The sequence below is a fragment of the Lepidochelys olivacea genome, assembly GCF_965140295.1.
Source record: "Lepidochelys olivacea isolate rLepOli2 genome assembly, chromosome: 27".
Taxonomy (NCBI): domain Eukaryota; kingdom Metazoa; phylum Chordata; order Testudines; family Cheloniidae; genus Lepidochelys; species Lepidochelys olivacea.
The window spans coordinates 10,336,404-10,350,335 of NC_140437.1; the positions used below are offsets into that span (position 1 = coordinate 10,336,404).

General features: G+C 57.4%; 1 protein-coding gene across 3 annotated transcripts in view; it reads right to left on the bottom strand.

Moving 5' to 3' along the window:
• The window catches only part of CYB561 (cytochrome b561), a 57,689-nt gene that overhangs the window by 25,530 nt on the left and 18,227 nt on the right, over nt 1-13,932 (bottom strand). Inside the window, exon 1 of one of the 3 annotated variants that reach the window (XM_084615692.1) lies at nt 1,944-2,081. The exons of 1 other annotated variant lie outside the window; for it this stretch is intronic. The gene's annotated coding sequence lies outside the window, so the exon portion shown is untranslated. Of the gene's footprint in view, nt 1-1,943; nt 2,082-13,932 lie in introns of those variants that run through there. One more of the 3 variants, XM_084615691.1, reaches the window with a different exon arrangement.

Sequence of the window (13,932 nt, forward strand, 5' to 3'; positions counted from 1 at the left end):
TGTCTCCACCTGTGGGGCTCGGAGGCACCGACCCCGGGGCGGTGGGGGGGGGGAGCGGGGGTGTCTCCACCTGTGGGGCTCGGAGGCACCGACCCCGGGGCAGGGGGGGGGGGAGCGGGGGTGTCTCCACCTGTGGGGCTCGGAGGCACCGACCCCGGGGCAGGGGGGGGGGGAGCGGGGGTGTCTCCACCTGTGGGGCTCGGAGGCACCGACCCCGGGGCAGGGGGAGCGGGGGTGTCTCCACCTGTCGGGCTCGGAGGCACCGACCCCGGGGCGGGGGGAGCGGGGGTGTCTCCACCTGTCGGGCTCGGAGGCACCGACCCCGGGGCGGGGGGGGGGGAGCGGGGGTGTCTCCACCGGTGGGGCTCGGAGGCACCGACCCCGGGGCGGGGGGGGGGGAGCGGGGGTGTCTCCACCGGTGGGGCTCGGAGGCACCGACCCCGGGGCGGGGGGGGGGGGGAGCGGGGGTGTCTCCACCGGTGGGGCTCGGAGGCACCGACCCCGGGGCGGGGGGGGGGGGGGGAGCGGGGGTGTCTCCACCGGTGGGGCTCGGAGGCACCGACCCCGGGGCGGGGGGGGGGGGGGGAGCGGGGGTGTCTCCACCGGTGGGGCTCGGAGGCACCGACCCCGGGGCGGGGGGGGGGGGGGAGCGGGGGTGTCTCCACCGGTGGGGCTCGGAGGCACCGACCCCGGGGCGGGAGGGGGGGGGGGAGCGGGGGTGTCTCCACCGGTGGGGCTGGGAGGCACCGACCCCGGGGCGGGAGGGGGGGGGGGGAGCGGGGGTGTCTCCACCGGTGGGGCTGGGAGGCACCGACCCCGGGGCGGGGGGGGGGGGGGGAGCGGGGGGTGTCTCCACCGGTGGGGCTCGGAGGCACCGACCCCGGGGCGGGGGGGGGGGGGGGAGCGGGGGTGTCTCCACCGGTGGGGCTCGGAGGCACCGACCCCGGGGCGGGGGGGGGGGGGGGAGCGGGGGTGTCTCCACCGGTGGGGCTCGGAGGCACCGACCCCGGGGCGGGGGGGGGGGGGGGAGCGGGGGTGTCTCCACCGGTGGGGCTCGGAGGCACCGACCCCGGGGCGGGGGGGGGGGGGGGGAGCGGGGGTGTCTCCACCGGTGGGGCTCGGAGGCACCGACCCCGGGGCGGGGGGGGGAGCGGGGGTGTCTCCACCGGTGGGGCTCGGAGGCACCGACCCCGGGGGGGGGAGCGGGGGTGTCTCCACCGGTGGGGCTCGGAGGCACCGACCCCGGGGGGGGGAGCGGGGGTGTCTCCACCGGTGGGGCTCGGAGGCACCGACCCCGGGGGGGGGAGCGGGGGTGTCTCCACCGGTGGGGCTCGGAGGCACCGACCCCGGGGCGGGGGGGGGGGGGGGAGCGGGGGTGTCTCCACCGGTGGGGCTCGGAGGCACCGACCCCGGGGCGGGGGGGGGGGGGAGCGGGGGTGTCTCCACCGGTGGGGCTCGGAGGCACCGACCCCGGGGCGGGGGGGGGGGGAGCGGGGGTGTCTCCACCGGTGGGGCTCGGAGGCACCGACCCCGGGGCGGGGGGGGGGGGAGCGGGGGTGTCTCCACCGGTGGGGCTCGGAGGCACTGACCCCGGGGCGGGGGGGGGGGAGCGGGGGTGTCTCCACCGGTGGGGCTCGGAGGCACCGACCCCGGGGCGGGGGGGGGGGGGGGAGCGGGGGTGTCTCCACCTGTCGGGCTCGGAGGCACCGACCCCGGGGCGGGGGGGGGGGGGGGGAGCGGGGGTGTCTCCACCGGTGGGGCTCGGAGGCACCGACCCCGGGGCGGGGGGGGGGGTCGTCTCAGCTTTCGGAGCACACGCACCCCTCCCCGCACGCCCAGACGCTACGGCGGTGGGCGCAGAACAAGGGCCCCGCCGTCCTCTCACAGAGCGGGCTCCCGCTTGTCGCCCCCGCCCGACCCGGGCTCCGGGCCTCGGCTCCTACCTGCGGCGTCGGGCTCGGGCCGCGGCCGGTGTCAGCGCCGCTGGACCGGGCCGCCGCTTCCTGCTCCCGGGAGGGGCCGGGGCCGCGGCGTTGCCACGGCAACGGGCTCGCTGACTGGCTGCGGCTCCTGACGCCCGGGGCGGGGGGAATCGTGCAAACGTGGAGGGGGCGGGGCAGGTGAGTGTGCACCTGTAGGGGGAGGGGCTGGAGTGTGCAGCGTGTGTAACGGGGGGGCTCCCGTGCGCCCCCGCAATCCCGCAGGGGTCGCGGCTTCTCCTCCCCGGACCCCAGCCTCAGCTCCGGGGAGCCTGCAGCAGGCGGCCGTGCTCCCCCTCAGCCCTAGCCCCCCACTGTGCCCCCCCTCCCGTCCCCCAGCCCGCCCCCACTGTGCCCCCGCCTCCCGTCCGCCCCCACTGTACCCCCAGCCCTCCACTGTGCCCCCCGCCTCCTGTCCGCTCCCCCGTCCCCCAGCCCGCCCCCACTGTGCCCCCCGCCTCCTGTCCGTCCCCCTGTCCACCAGCCCTCCACTGTGCCCCCTGCCTCCTGTCTGCCCCCACTGTCCCCCAGCCCGCCCCCACAGTGCCCCCCGCCTCCTGTCTGCCCCTCCTTAGTTCCCCCCACTGTGCCCCCAGCCCCCCACTGTGCCCCCTGCCTCCTGTCCGCCCCCACTGTCCCCCAGCCCGCCCCCACAGTGCCCCCCGCCTCCTGTCTGCCCCTCCTTAGTTCCCCCCACTGTGCCCCCAGCCCCCCACTGTGCCCCCTGCCTCCTGTCCGCCCCCACTGTCCCCCAGCCCGCCCCTACTGTGCCCCCCGCCTCCTGTCTGCCCCCACTGTACCCCCAGTCCTCCACTGTGCCCCCAGCCTCCCTCCACTGTGACCCCTGTCTCCTGTCCGCCCCTCCTTAGTTCCCCCCACTTTGCCCCCAGCCTCCTGTCTGCCACTCCTTAGTTCCCCGCACTGTGTCCCCAACCCCACACTGTGCCCCCAGCCTCCCTCCCTATCTCCAGCCTCCTGCCTGCCCCCACTGTACCCCCCAGCCTCTGTCCGCCCCCACTGTGCTCCAGCCCTCCACTGTGCCCCCAGCCTCCCTCCCTCCCTATACCCCAGCCTCCTGTCTGCCCCCACTGCAGCCCCAGCCCTCACTCAGCTCCCCCTTTGCCTCCAGCCCTCCCACTGCATTCCTAGCCCACCCCCACACAACTGCCTGTGCCCCCAACCCTCTATCCAGACCCTGCTGGTGCCAGTTCTGTGCAACTCCGTCTGTGATGTCATGCAAATTATGTTGAGCTCCTGTCCGCCCCCACTGTACCCCCAGCCCGCCCCCACTGTGCCCCCGCCTCCTGTCCGCCCCCACTGTCCCCCAGCCCGCCCCCACTGTACCCAAGCCCTCCACTGTGCACGCAGCCTCCCCCCACTGTGCCCCCGCCTCCTGTCCGCTCCCCCGTCCCCCAGCCTGCCCCCACTGTGCCCCCGCCTCCTGTCTGCCCCCACTGTACCCCCAGCCTGCCCCCACTGTGCCCCCTGCCTCCTGTCCGCCCCTCCTTAGTTCCCCCCACTGTGCCCCCTGCCTCCTGTCCGCCCCCACTGTGCCCCCAGCCCGCCCCACTGTGCCCCCTGCCTCCTGACCGCCCCCACTATACCCCCAGCCCTCCACTGTCCCCCAGCCTCCCCCCACTGTGCCCCCTGCCTCCTGTCCGCCCCCACTGTGCCCTCTGCCTACTGTCCGCCCCTCCTTAGTTCCCCCCACTGTGCCCCCCGCCTCCTGTCTGCCCCCACTGTACCCCCAGCCCACCCCCACTGTGCCCCCCACCTCCTGTCTGCCCCCACTGTACCCCCAGCCCTCCACTGTGCCCCCCGCCTCCTGGTTCCCCCAGGGGCTGAACACCCACCCTCACAGCTATTAAGCAGCTCTCGGGAGGGACAGCAAGGAGGAACTTTGAAAGCACTGCTGGCTTTCAGCCAGGCCAGGAGCACTGAGGGTGGGAGCCACAACCATACTTAGGCGCCTGGATAGAAGCAGGAAGTGGGCTGGGGCTTGAAGGGCTTTCTCTGGGGTGCTGGCATGTGAATTCCCAGAGACTTGAGAGTTGCTTGTGAGTCCTCGAGACTGTGCAGTCTTAAGTCTGTCTTGTCAGCGAACAGATCACCACACCAGCTCTGTATTGTATTCTGGACCTCCGCTGGGAGTCCCGAGACCTGTAGCCATGAGCTATGCCTCATTGTAATGGCCACTGAGTCAGCAGAGTCCAAAGCAGCTTGGAGGGAGATTCTAGCCACCACTCTGCCCTCCTCTAGGACTGCAGCAAATTCCTGTCCTGACTCCGACAGGAGCAGTTCCTGAAACACGGAGAGGGCGTTCCAAGAGTTGTATGCATAGTGGCTAAGTATCGCCTGCTAGTTGGAAATTCGAAGCTGGAGCCCCCTGGTCGAGTATACCTTTCGACAGAAGAGGTCCAGCTTCTTGGCGTCCCTATTTTTAGGGGCGGGCCCCAGTTGCCCCGATGCGCCCTGTGGTTTGCTGCATCCACCACCAGGGTCCCTGGTTGGGGGTGGGTGAAGAGGTGCTCATACCCTTTTTGTGGGACTAAGTAACACCTCTCTACACCCCTGGCCATAAGTGGTATAGCGGCCGGGGTCTGTCAGACCACCTTCGTGGTGTTTTGTATAGTTTTTATAAGCAGCCACGTTTGAGGTGCCCTCCGGGGCGAGTATGTCGAGCATCGGGTCCGAGTCCTGCATATTGAGGTTCTGGGCCACCCTCCTAAGGAGGTCCTGGTGGGCTTTTATGTCCATTGCCAGAAGGGCCGTAGCAGTGCCCACTACTGCCTCGTCTGGCGAGGAAGAAGATGAGGCGCGAGGTGGGACAGGGTCTTCCTGCCTCTCCGGTTCCCTGGTGATGTGCTCAGGGACATCCACCACTGCAATTGGTGGTGGGGGAGCCGCAGGCGTTGGCGGCTCTGACAACGCCCCCGATCTGGGAGGCTCGGGGTCTGAACTCCGTGTTGGTCCTCGGGAGCCCTGGATGTGTCAGGGGTGACCGACGTCGCGGGGTGGGGCATGGGCAACAGAAACTACTGATGCTGCCCGGAACTATGCCCTTGGGCCTGGTGATAGGCCCAAGGTGTCCAAAAGGGCCGTTGTACCGGGCCCTGCCAGGACTCCATCGGTACAGAGGGGTCCTCCACCCTACAGTGCCAAGACCGGTGCCGGGATCTTGAGCAGTACTGGCTGTGTCAGGACACGAATAAGTCCGCCTTTGACTCAGAGGAATAGTCCGAGCCCAACCAGGGAGGGGTGGACCCTAACGGTGCCAGGGAGTGGTACCGAGGCAATGGGGAATGGCGCCGCATCATGGTGGGCTTGCACCAGAGCACAAAGAGAATTGGAAAACCTCACTACCACCAAATCAACTCCAAATCTCCCAGCGAGTGACAGCCGGTGCTTCTGCCCCAAAGGAACACAGAGAAGGGACAGGAAAGTGTTATTGGATTGATTTCCTTAGTCAGGACCTACTCATCTTGGCAACCACACTCCTGAGTCCAGTATTTGAGGAATAGGTCAACTGCTGTGTGCACCCACAGATAGTGCATTGGGCTATGACTCAGGAGATTCCTGCTTCGCTACTGACCTGCTGTGTGACCTTGCTCAAATCCCGTCACCTCTCTTCCCCTCCCACCCTTTGCCTGTTTAGACTGTAAGCGCTTTGGGGAAAGGACCGTCTCTGTGCCCTGATCTCTGTTGGGGCCTCTACGAATGACCACAGTGCAATGAACAGCTCTGCTGAAAGAGTCACTATGCCCAATCCAGCCCTGGTGGAATCATTTACACCAGGGCTGGGGCTGGCTAATTGCGAGCCTCACTTTTGATACTTCACTTGGTGGTTTCTAGAAGTTGAGGCTCATGACCTAAGGGCGGGACCAGCTGCTATTTCACGAGGGAGGTTCTGGAGAACCGAGTGCCCCCTCGTGACCAAAATGGACAACTGCACCTCTCAATTCTGACACTCGTCTGTCCTCAGAATATAACTAATAAAGCCAAAACTGTCGTGAAGACCTCCCTGCTGCCTGGAATTTAAACATTCCCTTTGAATAAGCCATCCCTTGGGCCCACAACAGAGGTGGGTGATTTTGTACTGAAATCCAAAAACGTCCAAAACGTGGGCCCGATTCCTAAATAGGGTCACAAAAATTCAGGCTATTCTAGGAGTAGTTTGAAATGGATCTGTGCAGCTTTATGGCTGAAATGGTCTTTAGTTGCAGTAATATCTCTGGCTGCGGGTACCACGGGGAAGAGGAATTGTGAGAGTAGGTGTGTATTTGGGCTTACAGCAACGAAGAACCAGGGAAAAAAGGAGAGAAAGTAGGAAATTGGAGGAGTGGGAGATAAACAAGGACATTGGTCAGCCTGGATTAGTGGTTTTGAGCGCTCATGCAGCAAGGCAGTGGCAGGAACAAATCCAGGTCTGGATTCTAGTCCACTACGCTATCCTTCAAGAAAACTAGAATGGACTCACTGTGCAACATTTACCAAAGTCTCCAGGTATCCAGAGATAACCTGGGAGGTCAGGCATGCAGAGCTCCAAATCTTTCTGCAACAGTACACAGCAAAGGGCCTTTCCCTGAATTCCAGGATACAAAGCACCTGCACGCCAAGCAAACTCCAAATTTCACCTCTCTTTGAAGGTACAGGGGGAGACACTCCCCCTTTCCCAGCTCCTTTCCACCTCTGTTTTGGTGCATGGGAATGGAAGAGGCAACACAGTGGCCCAAGATAGCACCCTCCGGTAGCACAGGAGCAGTATAGAATTGGGATAGGACTCCTGGAAATCTACCCCTTAACATCCACAATTGGAGCCAGATTTTCACAAGAGTTCAGCCTCCGACATGCACCCAAAATACTGGGTTGTTGTGAAAAATCCAGCCACTCACATTGGTGCCTACTATCCGTTTCCTCTATGAAAAATACCATGTTCAGGTATCCTTAGGGCTGCAGGCCACGAGGTGGCAGAAAGAACCCAGAAATCCACAGTCCCCACTGTGTTGAACCAGCAGGCTGTATTCACTCCAGGATCCATGAAGAGAAGGGGATAAAAAGCAAGAGCTAGATTCACCCCTGCTGTCACGAGGAGGTGCCAGTAACTTTGGCTTTCTAGACTCCCTTTGGCTTTCTAGACCTTGCCATTCAAGGCAACCACAGCACTTAACATCGTAGGAAGCACTGTCCGTGTCTGTAATGCGTAACAGAGGTACAGTCGACGGGGCAAGGAGACCTGCCTTCTATCCTCCATTCTTACTTGTGGCAGCCTGTTCTGTGCATTAGCGTCTCCATCTCTAACATGGGAATCGTAACTCACAGCAAGCTGTGGGGCTTGATCAGTGGGTATCTGTAAAGTGCTTTAAAGGGGCTGTTGGAAGGATGAAGCATGACTAGCCTTCATTTACGGTCCCGTTAAGCTCAGGAATACCCCCCAGGTGCCTTTATGTCCAGTCTCCTCCTCAACCTACCAGCCAATTTCATGTGCTATGTAATGAAATTGCATGGACAGGCATTTAAATCCCCCTCAACACCCAGGAACGTACTACACAGGGGATGGGTTCCAAGAGAGAATGTCATAGAATCATAGACTATCAGGGTTGGAAGGGACCTCAGGAGGTCATCTAGTCCAACCCCCTGCTCAAAGCAGGACCAATCCCCAACTGAATCATCCCCGCCAGGGCTTTGTCAAGCCTGACCTTAAAAATATCTAAGGAAGGAGATTCCACCACCTCCCTAGGTAACGCATTCCAGTGTTTCACCACTCTCCTAGTGAAAAAGTTTTTCCTAATATCCAATCTAAACCTCCCCCACTGCAACTTGAGACCATTACTCCTTGTTCTGTCATTAGCTACCATGGAGAACAGTCTAGAGCCATCCTCTTTGGAACCAACTTTCAGGTAGTTGAAAGCAGCTGTCAAATCCCCACTCATTCTTCTCTTCCACAGACTAAATAATCCCAGTTCCCTCAGCCTCTCCTCATAAGTCATGTATTCCAGTCCCGTAATCATTTTTGTTGCCCTCCGCTGGACATTTTCCAATTTTTCCACATCCTTCTTGTAGTGTGGGGCCCAAAACTGGACACAGTACTCCAGATGAGGCCTCACCAATGTTGAATAGAGGGGGACGATCACGTCCCTCGATCTGCTGGCAATGCCCCTACGTATACATCCTAAAATGCCATTGGACTTCTTGGCAACAAGGGCACACTGTTGACTAATATCCAGTTTCTCGTCCACTGTAACCCCTAGGTCCTTTTCTGCAGAACTGCTGCCGAGCCATTTGGTCCCTAGTCTGTAGCAGTGCATGGGGTTCTTCCGTCCTAAGTGCAGAACTCTGCACTTGTCCTTGTTGAACCTCATCAGATTTCTTTTGGCCCAATCCTCTAATTTGTCTAGGGCCCTCTGTATCCTATCCCTACCCTTCAGCGTATCTACCTCTTCTCCCAGTTTAGTGTCATCTGCAAACTTGCTGAGGGTGCAATCCACACCATCCTCCGGATCATTTATGAAGATATTGAACAAAACCAGCCTGAGAACCGACCCTTGGGGCACTCCACTTGATACCGGCTGCCAACTAGACATGGAGCCATTGATCACTACCCGTTGAGCCCGACAATCTAGCCAACTTTCTATCCATCTTATAGTCCATTCATCCAGCCCATACTTCTTTAACTTGCTGGCAAGAATACTGTGGGAGACCATGTCAAAAGCTTTGCTAAAGTCAAGGAACAACACGTCCACTGCTTTCCCCTCATCCACAGAGCCAGTTATCTCGTCATAGAAGGCAATTAGATTAGTCAGGCATGACTTGCCCTTGGTGAATCCATGCTGACTGTTCCTGATCACTTTCCTCTCCTCTAAGTGCTTCAGAATTGATTCCTTCAGGACCTGCTCCATGATTTTTCCAGGGACTGAGGTGAGGCTGACTGGCCTGTAGTTCCCAGGATCCTCCTTCTTCCCTTTTTTAAAGATGGGCACTACATTAGCCTTTTTCCAGTCGTCCGGGACTTCCCCAGATCGCCATGAGTTTTCAAAGATAATGGCCAATGGCTCTGCAATCACATCTGCCAACTCCTTTAGCACTCTCGGATGCAGCGCATCCGGCCCCATGGACTTGTGCTCGTCCAGCTTTTCTAAATAGTCCTGAACCACTTCTTTCTCCACAGAGGGCTGATCACCTCCTCCAGTGCTTTGCATCTAAACATACCCCATAGGAATAACTCTTCTAGGTAGTTTGGGTGGGATAGGAAGCTCTTTTGCGTGTTCCACCATCCCCTCCTAAAGCAATGTCCCCCCGCTCCCATCTGTGGTGATCTATGCAGGCTGATCCCCATGGAGCCCCAGTGAGTTCACTGGGACTTCACACAGGGGCAGCCGCCCACTCGCATGGATCACCAAGCAGGATTAGGGCCCAACAACCTGCATTCCCCAAGCAGTTCAATCTGACACAGGGGTAATCTTAACTTCCTGTCCTAAACTGTTGTGCAATGACCACTTGCCAAAACAGGACCCTCCCCTCTCCCCGCTGCACAACAGACCGAGATCCAGCATTAAGATTAGTGCTGGGCTAAAGGAACAAACCCTTTCCCCACCCTCCACAAAACGTTGCGGGAACGTTTCAGTGAAGTCCCAACAAAATGCAGGATGGTTTCCGTGGGAAACTGCTAAAAACCTGCCTTGTTTCCTCCAGCTCACCTGCTTGGCTCCTTGGCAGCCAGGGCTCCCAGGGGTCACACCCTTGGATTAAACCCTTGGCAGCCTGCCTTGGATCAGGAACCCCAGAGCTCCCAAATCTTAATGAAATCAAATTTAGAAACATCAAAATCCTCCATGAAACAGATGGGAGTTAGGCACCTAAATTCCTTGGAGAATCTGGGCCCGGGTGATTTGCCCAAGGTTTTCCAGAGAGGCTGTGTCAGACCACAGACCTGGCTAGCACCATGACCACTGGACCCTCCTTCCTCCCATGAGAGCCCTTTAAATAATCTGGAATCACATTCAAAACAACTCTCGGTTTTTACACTTTTCCAGACTTGTTACAAAGTTTTCAAAGACGGCTCCCACAGAGCCAGCCAAAACTACAGACAGAAGCCAGTTCAGGACCCGATTCTCCACTGCCCTGCACTGTCTACAGTCATTTACACTAGGGAAAACTGAGTGCAACATGGATGTAAGATGCTACCCAACCGAAAGGGCAGCGTTTTACGGCCACTTTGCCCTATGCACATGACTGACGGGCAAGGTGCAGGACAATAATCTGCCCAAGATTACTGTATGTTTTTTTTCCATAATTGCTGATCCAAATAGTAGCAAAGTTCACTTGGTGATACTTTAACCCATGGCGTGACAAAACTGGGCACTAAATTCCTTTTTCACTAAGCGAATGGCTGGCACGTTTCTGGGGTTTTCATTGTTTTTTTTGGGGGGGGGTGGGCGCTGCTCTATACAGATTTTGTATCATTATACCTATATAGTTTAAGCAATACAGACCCCCGAGTGTAGAGCCCTGCACGGATACAAAATATGCATCCGCATCCGATCCGCAAACATGGTCCATGGATATAAAGCAGATATGCGCAGATTTGCAGGGTTCTACCCAAGTGTTAAATTCATTGCGATAAGCTATACCGATATAAGCACCTTTATTCGGATATAAATACATCCACACAAGAGGGTTGCATCACTTTAACTATACCTGTTGCTAAACCAATCTAGCTGTAGCGGGACCAACCCTATAGGCAGACAAACCCTGGTTGAAAATTGCCCCCAACTGAACTTTATCAATAGGCAGGAGCCAGAGTTTATTCCTTTATCATGAGTTTCAGTGCCCTAAACCAACAGCAAGTCTGTCAATCAGTAAATCATTCTAATCCCTCTTTTCCCCTAGATTAGCCTTCCCTACCCGGGCCTCCATACAGTTGCACAACCCTGATGTGGCCCTCGGGCCAAAAAGTTTGCCCACCCCTGGTCTAAATAGATGACAAACAAAGGCTGTGGGAAAGAATGCAATCCCCATTTTAGGGGTGGGGAACTGAGGTCTGGAGACACTTAGGCTCAGATCCTCAAAGTTATTTAGGTGCCCAACCCCCCTTAATTTCAGAGGGAGTTGGGTGTCTAACCAGCTTTGAGGATCTGGGCGCTAGAGGCTGGTCCAGTGTCACACATGGAGTCTAGTAGATCCAGCTCTCCTGAGGCCAATCCCCTGCCTTCACTACAAAACCTTCCTTCCTCACGGGGCTTTTGGAGCAGAAGGTTCTCTGCACCAGCCCTGAGGTGGCCACACAGCTGAGCAGTTGCACCATGGGCTTTTTACAGCAGCTCAACATTCAGGGCAGTTGCCCCTTTAGACTTAAGCACCCGTCAATGCTTTTCATTTGCAACCTGTCCAAGGCCTTGGCATCGCACCAGCACTCTGAACTGGAAATGACTCAGGGGATCTTCAGCAGGATAGAGGACACTGCATTCTGTCCTGTGCAATCCCACTGATTTCAGTGTAAGAGTCAGGGCAGAAATGGGCCCAAAGTTCCCCCCGCCCCCAGCCCTCTAGGTCAATCAGCCCAGGTCAGCAATGACCCAAAATAGTTACCCTCCTACTCGCTAGCACATGATGCCGGCTGGAGAGATTTGCCCGTGGCTAAATCAGAGTGTAGACTCAGGTGGTAGCATGTCTAATCAACAAGGCTTTTCATTGCGCGGGACAGGCATGGATACTATAACAGCATGTACAATGAATGGATTTCTCTCTCTCTCTGAGTTTATTCCATTGTGTACTTTTAGCTTACGGGAAGCTCTTATTCATTAGCCTCTCCCAGACTTTGCACCTTCCCCCAGCACTTGGGTCAGGAGAGCCACAGAGGCACACGCCATTAGTAGTCATCCTCAGCCTGCCTGGTCTATAGTGTTTGCAATTAGATGGGGCCAGCTGACCATGTCTGGAGAGATGGCTCCATACCTGTTTGCTGAATTGACCGTCTGCAATGAAGTAAAAATGATCAAAGAAACAGAAAATACCTAGTAGGTGCGTCCCCACTTGGGTCCATACAGGCCTGTCCCCTACGGTGCTATCCTCCAGTGCTTTGCTTAAGTCTAGTCTTCCAACCCTTCCCCTATTCCACAGCCCAAGAGATCTCACAGACTGGAAGCTTTTGCTAATACGGACACTACATTTCCCTTTGAGTTTCACACCCTTGCCCCTACTTCTACCCCCTTGCCCATAGTAAATTCTTCTCTTCTTGGTATTTACACACTGGCAGATCAGTATACTTCTACCAGTGACTGGGGAGGAAAGGATGGTCTCCCACACTCTGGGGCACTGCATGCACCTGATGGTGGAGGGGGCTCAGTCACTGCACATTTTGAATAGCACTGCGAGAGATCAGATTGTCAAATGCAAGAGGCCTGACAGCACCAAACATCTGTACCTTGTTTATGCCAGCAATGTTTGATCACAAGATACCAGCATGAGGAACGCTACGTTCAGACGCTGCTTCTGCCCCTCAGCGTTTGCCATCTGTCGCCGCTGATAGATCACCGGAAACATTCCAGAAGAGGCTCACGCTCATGGATTAGCAACTAGTTAACTCAAGTGCGAGGCAAACCTGTGGCAGATCCAGCTTTGTACGAAGGGCCAGCTCTTTTTGGCTCAGGTAATGGGATAAGGAGAGGTTAGCTTGGCTGGTTCAAATAAGAGATGGGCCAGAATTGCACAACATGAATTCTGGCTCTGTATCAAAATCCTCCTCCTTGGAGTGCTTGGCTCAAATTCAGAGCAGGTTCTTCGAAAGCTAGAGCCATCGTTTGGTTGTTCTGGGCTGAATGAGCTGCTGGTTTTCATCCCATGCAGATGACGTGTTACTGTGATGACAAACCTCAATCCCTGGGTGTCAGTCCAAGCAGAAGGAGGGTCCAGGGCCTGGCTGAGGCCCTTTCACAGCTGCTGCTCTGATTGCTAGTGTACCTACCGGTTGGACTTGAGTGTGAAGAGATGTCAATCCAGAGGCTTTGGAGAGGCAGGGTAGTCTAGTGGACAGGGGCTGCACTGGTTCTCTGGAGACCTCCCTTCTATTTCTAGCTGTGCAATTGCTGAAACTTGGGAAAGTCACTTTGCCTCTTTCCCCTCCGACCATGTATCTGTCTTGTCCGTTTAGATTCTAAGTGCTTTGGGGCAGGGACCAGCTCTTACCACATGTTTGTTCAGCATCCAGCACACTGGGGCCCTGATTTGTTTGGACCCTCAACACAATACTGCAATATAAATAATAACCACCTTTCACACATCACAACCCTAAATTACACACACAGCAGCAAGAGAACAGCCATGCGGCTAGATAATCAAAGCGAGAAAGTGCCTTTATGCAGGCGCGTGAATATAAATTACTGAAACCGACACGAGTTAATTTATCTCAGCATGTGCAAGGATGCGTTTCCTGGCATCTGCTTGGACTTGGCAGACAACACAGGCCGCATCCATATTTCATTGAGGGAAATGAATTCACTGTGCAGCATCCGTTGCCATTTGAAAGCATTTGATGATGTCTGTTTCATCATATCTTCTTCCAACTACGCAAGGCACAAGATCTCGACTGAGAAACCAAGAGCATTTCCTCACTCGCTGGTCTGTTTCATGGCAGGTGCAAGGTTGAACACAAAACCAGTGGAATTAGCCACATAGAAAAGCACCAGCAGGAGAGATTTTATTTCAAAGCTTGACATATTTTGTCCATGTGCCAAGAACTCTGACACAACCCTTACAATTTTCTGCAACATTTAAAAACAATAGGAAACAAACACAAAGTCACCTTTGAGCAGCCAGGGTTAGGTAGGAGAAGAGGAAGGAGGGTCTAGAGGTTTAGACACTTGACCTGGAGATCTAGATTTAATTCCTGGCTCTGCCATGCACTGTGTGTGTGTTTCTGGACAAGTGACGTCATTCCTCCATGCCTCAGTTTTCCCCA